The sequence below is a fragment of the Apium graveolens genome, chromosome 3, assembly GCF_009905375.1.
Source record: "Apium graveolens cultivar Ventura chromosome 3, ASM990537v1, whole genome shotgun sequence".
Lineage (NCBI taxonomy): Eukaryota > Viridiplantae > Streptophyta > Magnoliopsida > Apiales > Apiaceae > Apium > Apium graveolens.
In genome coordinates, this window is record NC_133649.1 from 248763713 (window position 1) to 248779606 (window position 15894).

Below are 15894 nucleotides of genomic sequence, written 5' to 3' on the forward strand. Positions count from 1 at the left end.
ACTCATTTTGTTGTCATATCAAATTAGATATCAATACAAACTTTGATGCTCACAACATCCCATACTGAAGTCAACATCAATCATCTATACTAATACCACCTTTGATATTTAACAACAAACTAAATATCCACATCAAGCAGACACTGAATCAAAACTGCATTTCACCCTCTCTTTTTTTTCAAAACCAAAACACTTATAAGTCATTCCTTATAAGATTATCAAAAAAATATGATAATTTAGATTGGAATCCTCGAACGACTGGTGTGTTGCCGCCGGTGATCAGCCGTGGAGCAACACCGGTATGCCGAAGCATATCCAACTAAACAAAGGGGTACCCAAGGCACATATCGGCCTAGCAAGGTGTTATAACCCGTACAACATATAGCTCACGTTGGACCGCCTCCACGGCCTCTTACGCAACCATCCAATCTTAAAAAAAAATTATTGAAAGGAGTCATAATACTCGACACCCTTATAAACTTTTATTCCCCCATTCACTTGGGTAGAAATACTCTCAAAACCAAATCGTTTTCCTCAAAATCCAAAACATTTATAAATCCATTAATTTGATAAGTAAAAACATTTAACTATTCAGAACATAGAATAGCAGAAGAGTACTTGCATAATAAGCATTTAATTCAGCGATATGTAAAACATTTATCTATTCTTAACTGGGAATAGGAAAAGCAATACTTGCATAATTAGCTTTCAACATAGATATCACTTGAACAATAAGTGATGATAGGGATACTTGCCTTTTGGTTTTTAGCCGTTAGTCACACTCGTAGAAACGCAATTATCTTTTTCTGGCATCTCAAGGCATCACTATCTTTTATTTCAACAATTCACTGATTGTTGCCCAGTAAAGATACAATTGTTTAAGGGGTTTTGATACAATTATATAAATGTTTCGAACAAGTATAAAAATATAACAGTTCTTTATATTTTTGATAAAAACTGTTACAAACTCTCTCAAGAAATACTTATGTTCTTGAGAGCTGCTAAGTCGTACAATGCTCGAGTTAATCACTATGTGATGACCTAAACTGTGTTTATATAATACACAGCTGCAACAAATCAGTCTAGGATATGCATTATCAAATACTAACAGAAAATGATACATATCTCTAAGTGAATATACAAAGTCCTATCACTCAGAACGAACAGATATCCATCCCTCAAAATAAGGAATAGACTCAATCTTCACAACAGAATGCTCTTCAAATACTGATGCTTCTGCAGATACTGATGGGATCAAATCCTGATGGCACATCAAATCCTGATGACATCCAGAATAGCCAGATCCGGAGCTTCTTCTGATCATTGAGAATCAGCACGTAACAATCTCCCCTAATTTATACTTAATGTAATGAAGCACAAATTCCATTCTCAATGATGCCAAAACCAAGTTACAAAATGTACAAGGAATAAGGTTTACTTCAGTATCCTAAGATAACTGACAGTTATTTCTAGAAATTTATTTAACCTTTATTCCAACTTATCTTGAAGGACTTTGACAAGCTTTTTCTTCTACTCTTTCTTTTCTTTAGTATCTTCCCCAAGCTGATAAATGGATGATCTTAATTTAGAAATTAAACTCTTAGTTATTTCAAGATCACCAATTAACATAAAGCTTAAACTCACATCTTCATGATCAAGACTACAAGATAACTGAGGATTATTGAGAAAAACTTTCAGAACCGCAGCTCCCTTTTTCGTCTTCATTTCTTGACCAGTGTAAGTTCTGTACATAGGAATATAATCACCATTGTATTTATCTTCTCTGGTCATGACTTTTCTTCTGATACTCTCAAGTATCATAGAAGACTGGTTTCTGGTGATATTATCCTTAATTCTAAGAAGATAGTGAATATATTTCAACTCTATCACAGTCTTCATCAAGAGTTGCTGCAGAGTAAAGCTATGCACTCTACCATCTCTCAAGAAGTACGGAATCTCCTCTCTGACATCGTTATTATTTATCTTTCTATAGACAATCTTTACAGCTTTAACTTTCTCAAGATGTGAAGGAGTAATATTCTCACCAAGATTGTCAGTCAGAGTATCTGTGTCAAGTAAATCAGACCTCGAAGTTTCCATTCTAGAATGACCAATACCTCCTCTCATACGAGTTTTGATAAGCTTTAGTTTTTCATTATGTTACACCCAAGAAGGTTTTTTGATGGACTTATTAACATTCTCCAGTTCTGGAGTAGGATCCCCTAGTCTTGCTGACACAAAATCAATATGCATGAATCCTTTAGGATAACTAAATGAGTAGATATCTTTCCATCTTTTATCCTTCTTGCTAAGAGGACCATAGCTTGTAGATAAATCATGAATCTTTCCTTTTTATTTCTGCCATAGCTCTCTCTTTGAATTTAGAATTCTTTGCACATAGTCATTACAAGCTTCATCAACTTCCCTTCTGTCAATTCTTTCATATGCATCAAGAATTGATTCATCCAATACTTTGATCACCTTTTCATCAATATCAAAATCAGCTTTCAGATTCACATCATCAGGATTTGCCTTTTTCTCAGGATTTGTGTCTGCTTCAAGAGACACATTTGTATTTGTTATATCAACTTGAGCAATGTCAGCGATTGATTTCTTCTTCCTGGGAATGATCATTTCTTCAACATTCTCAGCTTCTTCTTTTACATCATTTCCTTGTACAGGAACAAAACCTTCTCTGAATAGAACATTCATAAATGCAGAATCAATTGCAGAATCTCGACTTGTATTGGAAATTCTTCCTCTTCCTCTGGCTTTTGTAGTTCTTCCACCTCTTTTTCCTCTTCCTTTGGAGGTGTTTGCTTCAGCTTCAATTTGAGCCATTAACTCCTTCTGTTGCATAACTGCTTCTTCAGTTGTTAGATCAGGAAATTCTTCAGTTATCAACTGAAGAGCACTTTTGGCATTCTTTTGCTCAAACCTCTTATCTTTGTAATATAGAACAATATATTCACATGTTTCTTTGTGTCTGTAAGGAAAGAATAATCCTTTAGCATCTGCTAAGTTAGAGATTTTAACATCACCGGTTTCAGGAGCACCGACAATAATCTTGTGCTTAACTTCATGAGCACCAGTAGTCTTTCCTTGTCCTGATCCAGATCTTTTGGAATGTTGAGGTTGTTGAGCAACAGAAGCAATTACATTAGCAACTGGATTCTTATCACCATCATCATCAGTATCTTTATCTTTCAATTGAATATAGTCAGGTGTACATTTTGTGACAGCTATCTTCTCCCCAGTTTTTGGCATCAGGATCTGAAAGAAGAGAAAACATAACATCCAGTTTATCAGCCATTGAAGACACTTTATCTTACAAGGAAGAAAATCGAGTATCCATGCTTTGTTGAGATTGAACCACAGCTCTAACAGCTTTCTTCGCACTTATGAGTTCAGTTGAAGTAAGTGGATTAACCATAAAAGCATCAATCTTGTTCTGTAAAGTGGTATGAGATGTCTTCATAGCAGCAAGTTCAGAGAGAATACCTTTCACAGAAATGGTAGAAGCCTTGAGATGCAATTTGAGATCAGGATTTTGAAGTCCATTATATGCCCTGTGAGCATGTTGAATACCAACAACTGAGGAGATAGAAGTATGTGCATCTCTCCATGCAAAATCACATTCAGCCTTTCAAAAATGCTCAGCATCATCATTGTAATAAGAGGGATCAGCATTGAAATGTGAAGAAGAACCAATATTGGACTTCTTAGATGCATCAATAGCAGTCTTCAGCTGAGCTGTGTCAGGATCATCAAAATCAATATTTTCAACAGAATCAGAGCAAGACAGACCATCAGAAGAATTTGCAGAGCTTGGTAGAATAACTTTGCCTTTGAGAGGATCCTTAGCAATAATTATCTGTTTCTGATGAGATCCCGAAATAGAAAACATTGTAACACCTAAATCTCTCTTTTCTTTTTAAGTGATCTCATCACTTCTCACACAATATATTAATTTTAATAGTAATATGATTCTCACATAAGAAGGTTTATAAGCAAAGAAAAACTTATAAAATTCTTTTCTCAAAACTACCTCTCATTTTGCCAGAACAGGAGACTTCCACTCAAAATTGAATTTTTTCACAAAATCTTTTCACACAATCTCATAGAAAGGCACAATCACACATTTTGTAAAGAAATAAGAGGTGGCTGAGAAGAGTAGTATGCTTGTCATATAAATAGAGGTAACCTCATATAAGAGACTATTTATAATCATACAAACATTGAGAACAACAGAGAAAAATAAGAAATACCTGAAGATGAGTCCTCAAGTGCCAGTGATGTCAGTGGAGGGACAAACACAGCATCAGGATGCTGTAACAAACTAGCTCTTAACAATGATTCATCAGTAGAAACTGCTTGAATTGTCAATTGATCAGCATCACGAGTTGTTGTAGTGTAGGGATTTGATTTGTCATGAGAATGCACTAGACCAACATCAGTACTTTGAACTGATGGTTCTTGTGGGGCTGGAGGAATATGAGTTGCTTCAGTAATGAATGGTGAAAGTTCTTGTGTACTATCCTTGAACATAAGATCATTAATAACTGCATCCACCTTTGAGAATACATCCTGATGAGCCTTCTTTTCTTGCAACAGTTTTTTAGAATCAGCGAGAATATCATCTTGAGCAAAATCAACAATTATTTGTGCAGCCTCTTTGTCTGCATCTTCCCTGTGAGAAGATGGTTCCTGTGTGATTGGATGTTTACCAGTGTCTAAATCTCTTTGAGACTTAGGTTCTTGTGGACTAACATCCATAGCAGAGGACTGAGTCTTTTTCTGCTTTCTGATGTACCTAACCACATCTTCATCTTTTCTTTTCTGCATACTATTGGCAGTGTACTTGGGTTCATCAGTTTCTTTGTTTAATGGAACCTTTTTTTATCAGAGCACTAGCATCATTAGTTGGCTCTTTAGTTCCAGTTGTGTCAATAGAGTCATCAGGAGTTTCTACTGTTGATTTCTTTGTCTTTATTCTTGGTTCAATGGGCATCTGATCATCAGAGTTAGAATCATCTTGCATGATCTGTAATAGATTTCTCAGAAATTTGAAATAGAGGAAGCAATTCATCATTATCAAATTCAACATTAGGGCATAGATAATTAAAAGTCAGTTGTAGAAATCTAGTATACCCTATGACACCTGATGCATTTGTTCTTCTAGTGATTATGAATTGAAGAATTGTGTTACCATAGTCAAAATTACCAGAATCAAGAAGAGAATACCCAATTTTCAGAGAAGTGGAGGGAAGAGCATCAAAATTTGTTGTCTTATTCAAGAAACATCTGTTGATGCAATCAAAGAAGAAATTTCATTCTCTCTTTAACTTTGTTCTTGTCAATTTCCCAATTGTTGTAATGTCACCTTTGTAGTTCAGAATTCTGAGCATATCAAACAACTGCTCAGTTGTGTAATTGTCAGGAGCACCATCACAGGAAGGCAGTCTTAATGCTTGAACAAGAACATCATCATCAACCTTATACTTGTGTCCCTTAAATTCAAAAGAGAAACCAGTATGTGTTGTATTAACTAGAGTTGTATCCCATGCCTACATTACAGCCCTGTAAGATACCTTAGTAGGATTTGTGAGAGCATATCCAATTGGACATTGGAGTAGGAAATCTTGTATATCATAAAAGATTGAGGAAACTGCTGATGTGTAAGTGGAGCCAAGTAGTTGTTGGTTCCAAAAGTGTTGCCATGAATAATGGTTGTTTGGCTGAAGAGAGGTGAAAACTCAGAAGATGACATGATGTTTGTAAGTGTTGAGGAAAGATGTTCGTTAGATGTGAATAGTGAGGTTGTGTGTATAATAATATGTGTCACAGAATATCTTGTGCAAAAAGAAGTTTGCAAAGTTCAATTTTATGTAACACACTTGGAGAAGGAAGCTTAGTGAATTAGACTTATGATAGAGAATAATTACTGAGAAATTGGAGTGAAAAGTGGAATAATGTGCGAAATCAGCAACAAAGAACGCACTGCTCTTGTAGTAAAACGTTGTGTGACTTTCTCAACAGTTTATCCACTTTTAAACAGTAGTGAAGAAAACAATCACATTTTCAGCATTAAATAATTCAGAAATCATATTTCAATAATATTCTAAATAAAAATATGCTGACATGTCATCAGTATTTTGTACCTCATATCTGTCAGGATTTGAAATCGTCAGGATTTGTCGATTCAAATTCATTAGTGTTTTTTTTAAAAAAAAACAACTCAAGCTTATCAAAAAACCACAATTTTAATCTCAAGAAACATCAAAAGATAGATGTAAATAGTGTGATGTAGAGATTAACAGGCTACACATAAGAACAAGAACATACATATATAATTTAAGATCATAGATTAGGTCTTGTAAGTAAAATAAACAAAATTTCATTAATAATTCAAGAGAGTACATTTCATGAAATTTTGATTACTATAAGAAGATCCTAGTCTAATTAGATGAAAAAGATGATGTTCATTGGATCCTCCTACTCTCCATGAAGAGCACAGCAAGACGGATAATTTGTTCTTGTTGACGAAGAACCTCTTGTCTTTCTTCCTCCAGACGATCGAGATGGAGATGATAATCCATCTCAAAGAACAGGAGATCTGTCTGAATCTCCTGTGGAACCGAGTTCCATACTTTATTAGGAATGGCAGTGATGTGTCATTTCTGCTGCCAGTCATCACAACTAAACTCTACATTGAAGCTCTCATAGTTCAGGAGCATGTTTTAGAGAACCATTTTTAGTGATGGAGAAGAACAATATGTGAAATGAAAGTGAAGAGGATGATTTGTGTATTGGCAAAGGTGATTTGACGGAATGAGAATGATGGTTTAAATAACCGAGATAGGAAAGGAATATCAAAGGACTAGTGGACTGATCAATTATTAAGTGTAGAGTTAACTTAATGATTTAACCAAAAGATGTCTTGTTAAGGCGCGTCTCCCTAGACTGATTTGCAATGATGACAATGATATATGTTTTCATACATGCACAATTAGCAAATAAATTCACTTAATTCATCATGCATATAATAAAATACATCAAATATTCCTGGCTTAATATATAGAACAGTATTTAGGACATTCAGGATTTGATCAAGGTACATCAGGATTTGATCAAATATAAATTGAAAAGAATTTATTTGTCCCAACTAACCATACAATGTTCATTGACAAGCTTTGTAAATGTTGCTTCAGGTTATGGCTTCATGAAGATATCAGCCAGCTGTTGACCAGTAGCAACGAAATGAAGCTCAATTGTTCCTTCCATAACATGCTCTCTTATAAAGTGATATCTGATGCTGATATGTTTAGTAAGAGAGTGTGGCACCGGATTTCCTGTCATAGCAATAGCACTTTGATTATCACAATAAATAGGAATTTTTGAAAACGATAATCCATAGTCCATGTGCTGATTTCTCATCCATAGCAACTGAGCACAGCAACTCCCAGCTGTAATATATTCAGCCTCAACAGTCTAAGTAGAAATAGATTTCTGCTTCTTACTGAACCATGAGACTAATCTGCCTCCCAAAAACTGACAGCTCCCTGATGTACTCTTCCAGTCTATTTTACATCCAGCAAAATCAGCATCTGAATAACCACATATGTAATATCCCATATTTTGAAATATTATTATTATTATTATTTGGAATTATTTATGTGATTTTACGTGAATCTTAGTGAATCATATGATAATTGGAATTGATGTTGGGATGTTTATATGTGATAGTATTTGAGTATTTTGATTTTTATATGTGTAGAATAAAATATAGATAATTATGGTATTTTTCTGGTAATTTATGGATTGCTATATGATTTTATAATGATTTATTGATTTATTAATTATTTTCTTAGTAATTACACAACTATTTTATAAAGCCGGGAATTGTCCAACTTCAACCATTTTTACGTTTTTACAACACGAAACTCTTCCGAAAACTCCTTCCTAACCTAATCTGGTAATTTCGGATATTTTTCGTGTTTTAACTTTTTCGATCCGGATTACGATTTGACCCGTACGCGTCCCGGCGTAAAATTTTCGATATAATAAGCTTTTAGATAAATCAACAAAACCCGTATTCTCGAGAGACGGGATATGTTTACATTATTTTCTCAAAGGGTGTTTTATAAGAAGTTCGGTTTTGAAAATTATCCAAATCTGGTATTAATTGTATCGTTTTTAAAGTTACTTCGCGGCTAAGTAATCTATTTTTGAATCCGATATGATCCAATGGGATACTGGTTATGTGTTTTAAATGAATTGATCCGTAATTTAGACATGTGTTTATTAGCATCTTTATCGAGGTATTCGTTTTATCTCGGTTATGTGCATCTGAATGTATTTTATATATGTTCGGGTTTTTCTGTTAATTTAAGTATCATTTTTGTTTTTCGAAAATAAACGGACCGGGACCCCACCGGGACGTCAAACCCCACAAAATCCATGTTTTTATTTTTATAAAATCATTCGTATTTCAAATACCCAGTATTTCTGCATCTTTGCATTATTCGCAAATTTCGGGAAATTTCGATATAAATTTTATATTTTATCGCTTTTAAAATTATTCCCCTTAATTAGTTGGGGCCTAATTATTTTAATTAAGGGATAAAAACACCCTTAATTTATTTTGGGGTATTTATTTTTTCAAAAAGTATAAATAGCCTCATTAATTATTATATTTCATTTTATTTTTATTAAAAACAAAAGTTCAAGAACATTTTGGGGGTATAATTTTGTTCTCCACAAAGATTCGATGATATTGAAAGCGACATGGATCCGTTCTTGATGCTCGAATAATCAAATTGAAGCTCTAATCGAGCCCGTCATTTTCATATAAATTTAATTAACAAAAGTTGAATCTTTATTAAATTCGATATTTTGTTCTTGGAGTTCGAATTGGGTTATGTTTGTATGATGATTTTTGTAACGCCCTCCTAGACCCGGGGTATAAGTCTGAGGGTTACTAGCTAATCACCAAACCTGTACAATCTGATTAATAATTAATAAAGAAATGAAACTAAACCCCTTTAACACTAACCAGGATCTTTTAGGATGAAGTATGAAAACAAGAACCACTACCTATTTTATTATAAACCAAATTTAAAATCTCACAAACTCTCTTTATTACAACCCATTGTCTAATTCATTTTAAACTAAGTTCATCTTTTATTCAACACACACACACTATCTATCAACACTCCACCTGTTCGGGCAACTCAAAGCTTTCTTTCTGGATTGGGATCAACACCTTGGGTATGAGAGGATCCCGAGGCTTGACCCGCTTCTTTATCACTCGAGTCCTGATGGGTTTCATATTCCTTCTTAACTGAAAACAATAAGGTGAATGACAACAAAAAGGGTGAGCCAAAAATTGCTCAACAAGTCCACAAAATATAAACAGTTTTAAAGTATTATAAAATGAATATGTAATCCCGGGTATATCTGCAAAGATATAACCCTCACGATAATAGAAAGAAGGCCATTACTGGCAAGTACAAATGAATTAAACTGGACACAAGTTCGCATCTATATTCTGCTGATCAGTCAGAATATAATACAGATCTATATCTCATTATATAGATCCAGTCGGGTACCCAGGCACTACGGCCCATGTCGAGGCACCAGTCATCCCGGTCCTCAGGATTAAGACACACTCAATCACAAAAATATCTTTATCCAGTCCATCGCTTAGCAACCGGAACAATCGGTATGCTTTGATATATTCTAAACACCAGAATATATCAATCTCAATGTATCATCAATGGAATATGAATCAAGAATCCAAAGAAACGGAGAAATCTAGAATCGAAATAAAATATGAATCAAAGGAATAGCAAGTGTGTATCAGTGATTAAGAACAAGAATTAAAAGAGTGCAAATGTGATAAACATTTGAAGAAATGTCACTATTCTGAAAGTAGAATAGGGGAAAAACTTGCCTTCTGCGTGACTCACTGCAATTAGATCACTTTCATCTATCACCTACTCGACCTGCCTTGCTGGCTTAGCTTCTGTTAGAAAAATAGACTGGTTAAGTCATTTTGTACTTCAATTGCATCTTGACTCGACTTCACACCGTTCCTACCATCTACCCATGCGCTTATGACTGACTCATGTATTACTTATTAGCAAATAAGACTCAATTAACCACGTAATACACATAAGCACATAAGCACTCAGAATTAAAAATAATTTTTCTATAATTTTTGGAATTAAAATGAATTTATTATGATTTATTGAAAATTATTTGATTAATTATCAAAATAATTAATCATTTTTGAATAATTAATAAATAGTTAATAGATAATAAATAAATAATTAAGAAAATAATTCAATCTGTTTTTTTTTTAAAATAATTCAGAATTATTTATAATATAAATCAATTAATTAAATAATTAATTAATCAATTTATAAAATAAATAAATCTGATTTTTAAAATTAATAAAAATAAAATAAAAAATAAAAATCCAGAAACATTTGTCAGAAAACAATTCCTTACAAAAACAGATCAAACCCAGGTTGCAAATCGGGTTGCAATCGGGTCATCAAGAACATCCCGGGTCGGGGATGAACTCACCGGAAAAATCCCAGATTACGGTGGGTTTCCCGGACTCTGGTGATCTCTGTTCCAGGCCAAACGAGCACCGTTTGGTACCGTTTTTGATCCCAAACCATTCCAAATCACTCCCCTAGTTTGTTTCAGGCCAAAGTCGACCAAAAACATCCCTGTATATCATTCTCCGATCAAAATCAAACTGAACTCCGGCCAAAATCCTATCTTTTGATTCTGTAAACCAAACTCAACGTTCTATAGTGGAAATTAAAGCTATGAACACAAACAATCAAAGCCCTAAACTTTCAGGAACCAAAGATTCACAGAAATCATCGAGTTATGTTTTGAAAATCTGACATAAACCCTAGAGATCGTGAATCACTCTACAAACATCGTTTATCCAATTAAATATCCATGAATCAACTGTAAATCATCTAACAAAGCTATATCAATCATCAAAACATCAAAATAACCCTGCAATCAAAAAGTCCTAATTCGAACATAAACCCTAGAATTTGCAAATCAAAAATTACGAATTAAAACGTGAAATTGATGCTAGAAATGGAAAGGACAGATCAAAACCTTCGATTTGGTTACTGGAATCACACGATTTGATGAAGAAATCAACTGGAAATCACGGTTTGATTCTCGACCCGATTCAAGTTCTTCCCGACCCCAATTACAGAGAATTTTTGTATTTTTATGAATTTTACTGATTTATTAATTATAATAATTAATAATTAGGCTATTTATAGTAGTAAAATTAATACTCCTAAATAAAATTAAGGGGCTAATAAAATTAATACTCCTAAAAAATATTCAAGCAACACAAACAATCAACAATCGGTGGTCTGTTGAATGTTTGTGTTGCTTGAACGTGACTGCTGGTGGCGCAATGATCGAGTAGACGTCAAGTTGGGTTAGAACGGGGCGAGTTTGAAGGCTGTATCGGGGCTCCCCGGAGGCGGCAAGAGCCATTGGATTCTAGCCTCAACTTCCGTCCGGTATTCTTGACGACCCTGCTAAGACCCGTTAACCCATCAAACGATGCGGGTTTGATCCCCCTGTCCACTTTTCCCTTTCTAAAATATGTTTATGCTATTTTCCTTTTATTTTTAATTCAAATTTCAGTTTTTAAATTTCCAAAAAAAATCATTTTAAATCCAAAAATTAATTTGGTTAATTATTTAATAATTAACAGAGTTATTTTAAATTCCAAAATTTTATTTTCTTTTATTATTTTCAAAAATCCAATTTGATTTAATTATTTTTAATTTATTTTAGATAATTATTTATGAGTTTAATTAATTGATTAAATCCTTTAATCAATTGATTTTATTTATAAATAGTTAAATAAAATCTAAATTATTTATTATTAATTCAAAAAATTCCTAAAGATTGTTTTTAAGCTTTTAAAAAATATATTTTAGTATTTATAAATCAGTTAATGTTATTATTAATTGATGTATTTCCATTTAATTATTATTTTATTCGCAATAAATAGACCGTTCGTCCGTTTAATACGAAACGAACGCGTCTAGACTCAGAAAAATATTAAGCTTTTATTAAAAATACTTTAGAGACCCAAATTCTTTTGTTTCGAAAGGTCTCTTGTTTTGCGAGTCGTTTATTGTTCGGTAAATCATATTTTTGACCAGATTTCAGTTTTACATGTACTGAGTCGAACCTTTTGGCGAACCGAGGCATGGGTTATATGAATTATGTGATACGTGGATTTTGCGTTTATATGTTATGTGAATTACATGCCTGGGTGAGTCGAGAGTCTTGTGTTTGATTGTTGTAATTATGTGTGGGCTATCGTATGGGTAGACGATAAGATTTTGACGCGTAATTCTTCGAGTAGTCATCATTTAGACGATTAAAGTTGTATCTTTTAATTATAGATGGGGATCATTCGAGTTGATCAGGACAAGACGTTGGATAAAAAGTGAAATGGAATAGTACTGGATATCTGGCTTCTAGCAATTGTAGGAGCAGCACATCAACGAATTGTCAAAAGGAAAGACGGTGATGCCATGAGATGTCAGAATGAAAGATTGTTTTATTGCGAGTGTGACTAACTGCTAAAAACCCAAAGGCAAGTATCCCTATCATCACTTATTTTTCAAGTGATATTTATTTTAAATTCTATAATGCAAGTATTGCTTTCTCTATTCTCAGTTCTGAATAGATAAATATTTTACATATCGCTGAAATAAATGATTCCGTTTATGCAAGTACTTATCTGCTATTCTATGTTCATAGTAGTCAAGTGTTTTACTTATCTAACTATCGGATTTATAAATGTTTGGATTTTGAGAAAAATGACGTTGTTTTGGGTTTCTGCCCAAGTAAATGGGCGAATAAAATTTATAAGGGTGTCGAGTTTTATGACCCCTCTCAATAAAACATTTTAAGATTGGATGATCAAAAATTACGTAAGAGGCCGTGGTGGCGGTCCAGCGGAGATTTAGGTATTGTACAGGATATAATACCTTTAAGCCGATATGTGCCTTGGGTGCCCCATTTATTTAGTTGGATATGCTTCAGTATACCGGTGTTGCTCCGCGGCTGATTAGCGGTGGCAACACACCGTCGTTCGAGAATTCCAATCTAAATTATTATATTGCTTTTGATGATATTATAAGGAATGGTTTATGAAGTGTTTTGGTTTTGAATAAAAGGTGAAATGCACTTTTGATTCAAAGGTGGTATTAGTATAGATGATTGATGTTGACTTCAGTATGGGATGTTGTGAGCATCAAAGTTCGTATTGAAATCTAATTTGATATGACAACAAAATGAGTATTAATATCAAGAGTTGAGTTTTGAATACAGTTTATGATTCATTCTATAATCATTGCTTCTTGTTATTGTTGTTTACGATATTTCCGTAAACACTATTTTACGAGTTTTATTCTCATCAAGATTCAAAGTATTGCTGAATCATTTCGCTCGAAATTATCCAAAAGGTTTTGAATACAATTGAAAAACAACTATCTGATTCTTTAATAAATTTTCTGACTCAACAATTATGTTTTTAAATGTTTATGTTTTTGTGTAGATGTCAGTTTTATATCAAAATAACCCCATATATGTTATACTGCACTTGCTGAGCATTTCTTCCGCTCATACTTCCCTATTTTTTTAAACTTTAACCTCTAGTGAGGATTAGCTTGCGCTATTTAGCCGCATAATTCGAGGAAGCAAAGAAGAAGCTTTTGGAAGGTGGTTGGTCCAGGGTTTGCGGACTAGTGTAAGTTCTTTTGTGTAAAGTTGTTTATATTATATTATATTATATTTGTGTTATTTTATAGTTGGGCCTAGTATACTTCCTTTCAAAGTTATACTAGTGGGTTAGTATTGAATTGGGATTTGTTGAAAAGAGTTTAAAAGAAAGTGAAAACTTTATTTATGGAATTTGGATTTCTTGTTTCTAGAACTGTAACCTTAAAAGATCTTGGATTAGTTTGGGGTTATAGATGATAAATATCTTCCGCTAGAATTTGTATTTTGATTAAACAGGTTGAATGAGGTTTCATAGTGACGACCAAATCCTCAGACCCTGGATTTGGGGGTGTTACAACATAAAGCAAAATCAGCTTACCTTGCATAGCAGAGACTAAGTGATACAGTACCATTGAGGTATCTGAAAATTCTCTTTACTGCAATAAGACGTGGCTCCCTTGGATTTGCGTGAAATCTTGCACACAGACAAGTGGCAAACATAATGTCTAGCCTACTAGCCGTTAGGTACAAAATAGAACCAATCATACCTCTGTAATTTGAGACATCAACTGTTGTACCTTCACGAGGGTCAAGCTTTGTAGCAGTTGCCATTGGAATAGTTGTTGTTGCATTATCTTGCATATTAAACCTTTTCAGCAGATTCTTCGTTTACTTTGAATGATTAATGTAAATCTCATTATCAGTCTGTTTAATTTGCAATCCCAAAAAGTAACTCATTTCTCCCATCATGCCCATTTGATATCTTTATTGCATCAACTTTGAAAACTTATCAAACAGTTTTTGATTAGTTGATCTAAAAATGATATCATCCACATAAATTTGAACTAAAAGCAGATCTTTACCTTGATTCAGATAAAATAAAGTTTTATCTATTGTACCTCTTTTGAATCCACTTTCCAGCAGAACTGAGCAAGAGTCTCATATCATGCCCTAGGTGCTTACTTTAGTCCATAGAGTGCTTTATCATGTCTATAAACATGATCAGGATATTTAGGATCCACAAAACCAGGTAGTTGTTCAATATAGACTTCCTCTTCAAGTTCTCCATTGAGAAATGCACTCTTGACATCCATCTGGAAGACTTTAAATTTCTTGTGAGTAGCATATGCCAGGAAGATTCTGATTGCTTCCATCTTAGCAACAAGAGCAAATGTTTCATCATAGTCAATACCTTCCTGTTGGGAATATCCTTTAGCTACCAATCTTGCCTTGTTTCTGATGATTGTTCCATCAGAATGAGTCTTATTTCTGAAGACCCATTTTGTGCCTATAATTGACCTATTCTTAGCTCTAGGCACCAGCTTCCATACTTCATTTCTTTCGAACTCATTCAATTTTTCTTGCATAGCAATCACCCAATCTACATCCTTGAGTGCATCTTCTACTTTCTTTGGCTCATCTTTGAAAGTAGATTGTGATATAAACATTCATTCAGAGTTGCACTCCTTTTCTTTACACCGCCATCAGGATTTCCAATGATCAGATCAGGAGTATGATCTTTAGTCCATTTTCTAGCAGTGGGAAGTGTCCTTCTGGAGCTAGATGCTCCTTCTGAATTGTATGCCTCATCAAATGCATTTGAGGCTCCCCCTGAATATGTTGTGTTATCTTTTGATAAAGTATTGGGACTTGACTCATGTCCATCTGATGTTGAATCAGCATTAGGATTCTGAGAGACTAGATTGAGAAGAACCTTGAGATGATTCTACAGTGTTAGTACCATCAGCTGACCCTTGCTGTTGCTCCCCCTCAACATGTGCAGGTTCATTAGTACGATGATTATCTTCAGAATTTGAAGGAGTATCGGGATTTGAATCATCAGAATTTGACAATTCATTAGAGTTTGATCCAGATTCCAACAATGCATTTTCATTTGCAAAGATTAGACTTTCATGAGTGTCTTCTTCAAAACCAGGAATCTTCTTATCATCAAAAGATAAATTTATGGAGACAACTACAGTATTTGTTCTCAGATTGAAAACTCTGTATGCTCTTGATGGTGAGTATCCAACGAAGATTCCTTCATCAGCTTTTGATTCAAACTTTCCTAGCTGATCAGTATGAGTTCTCAAAACA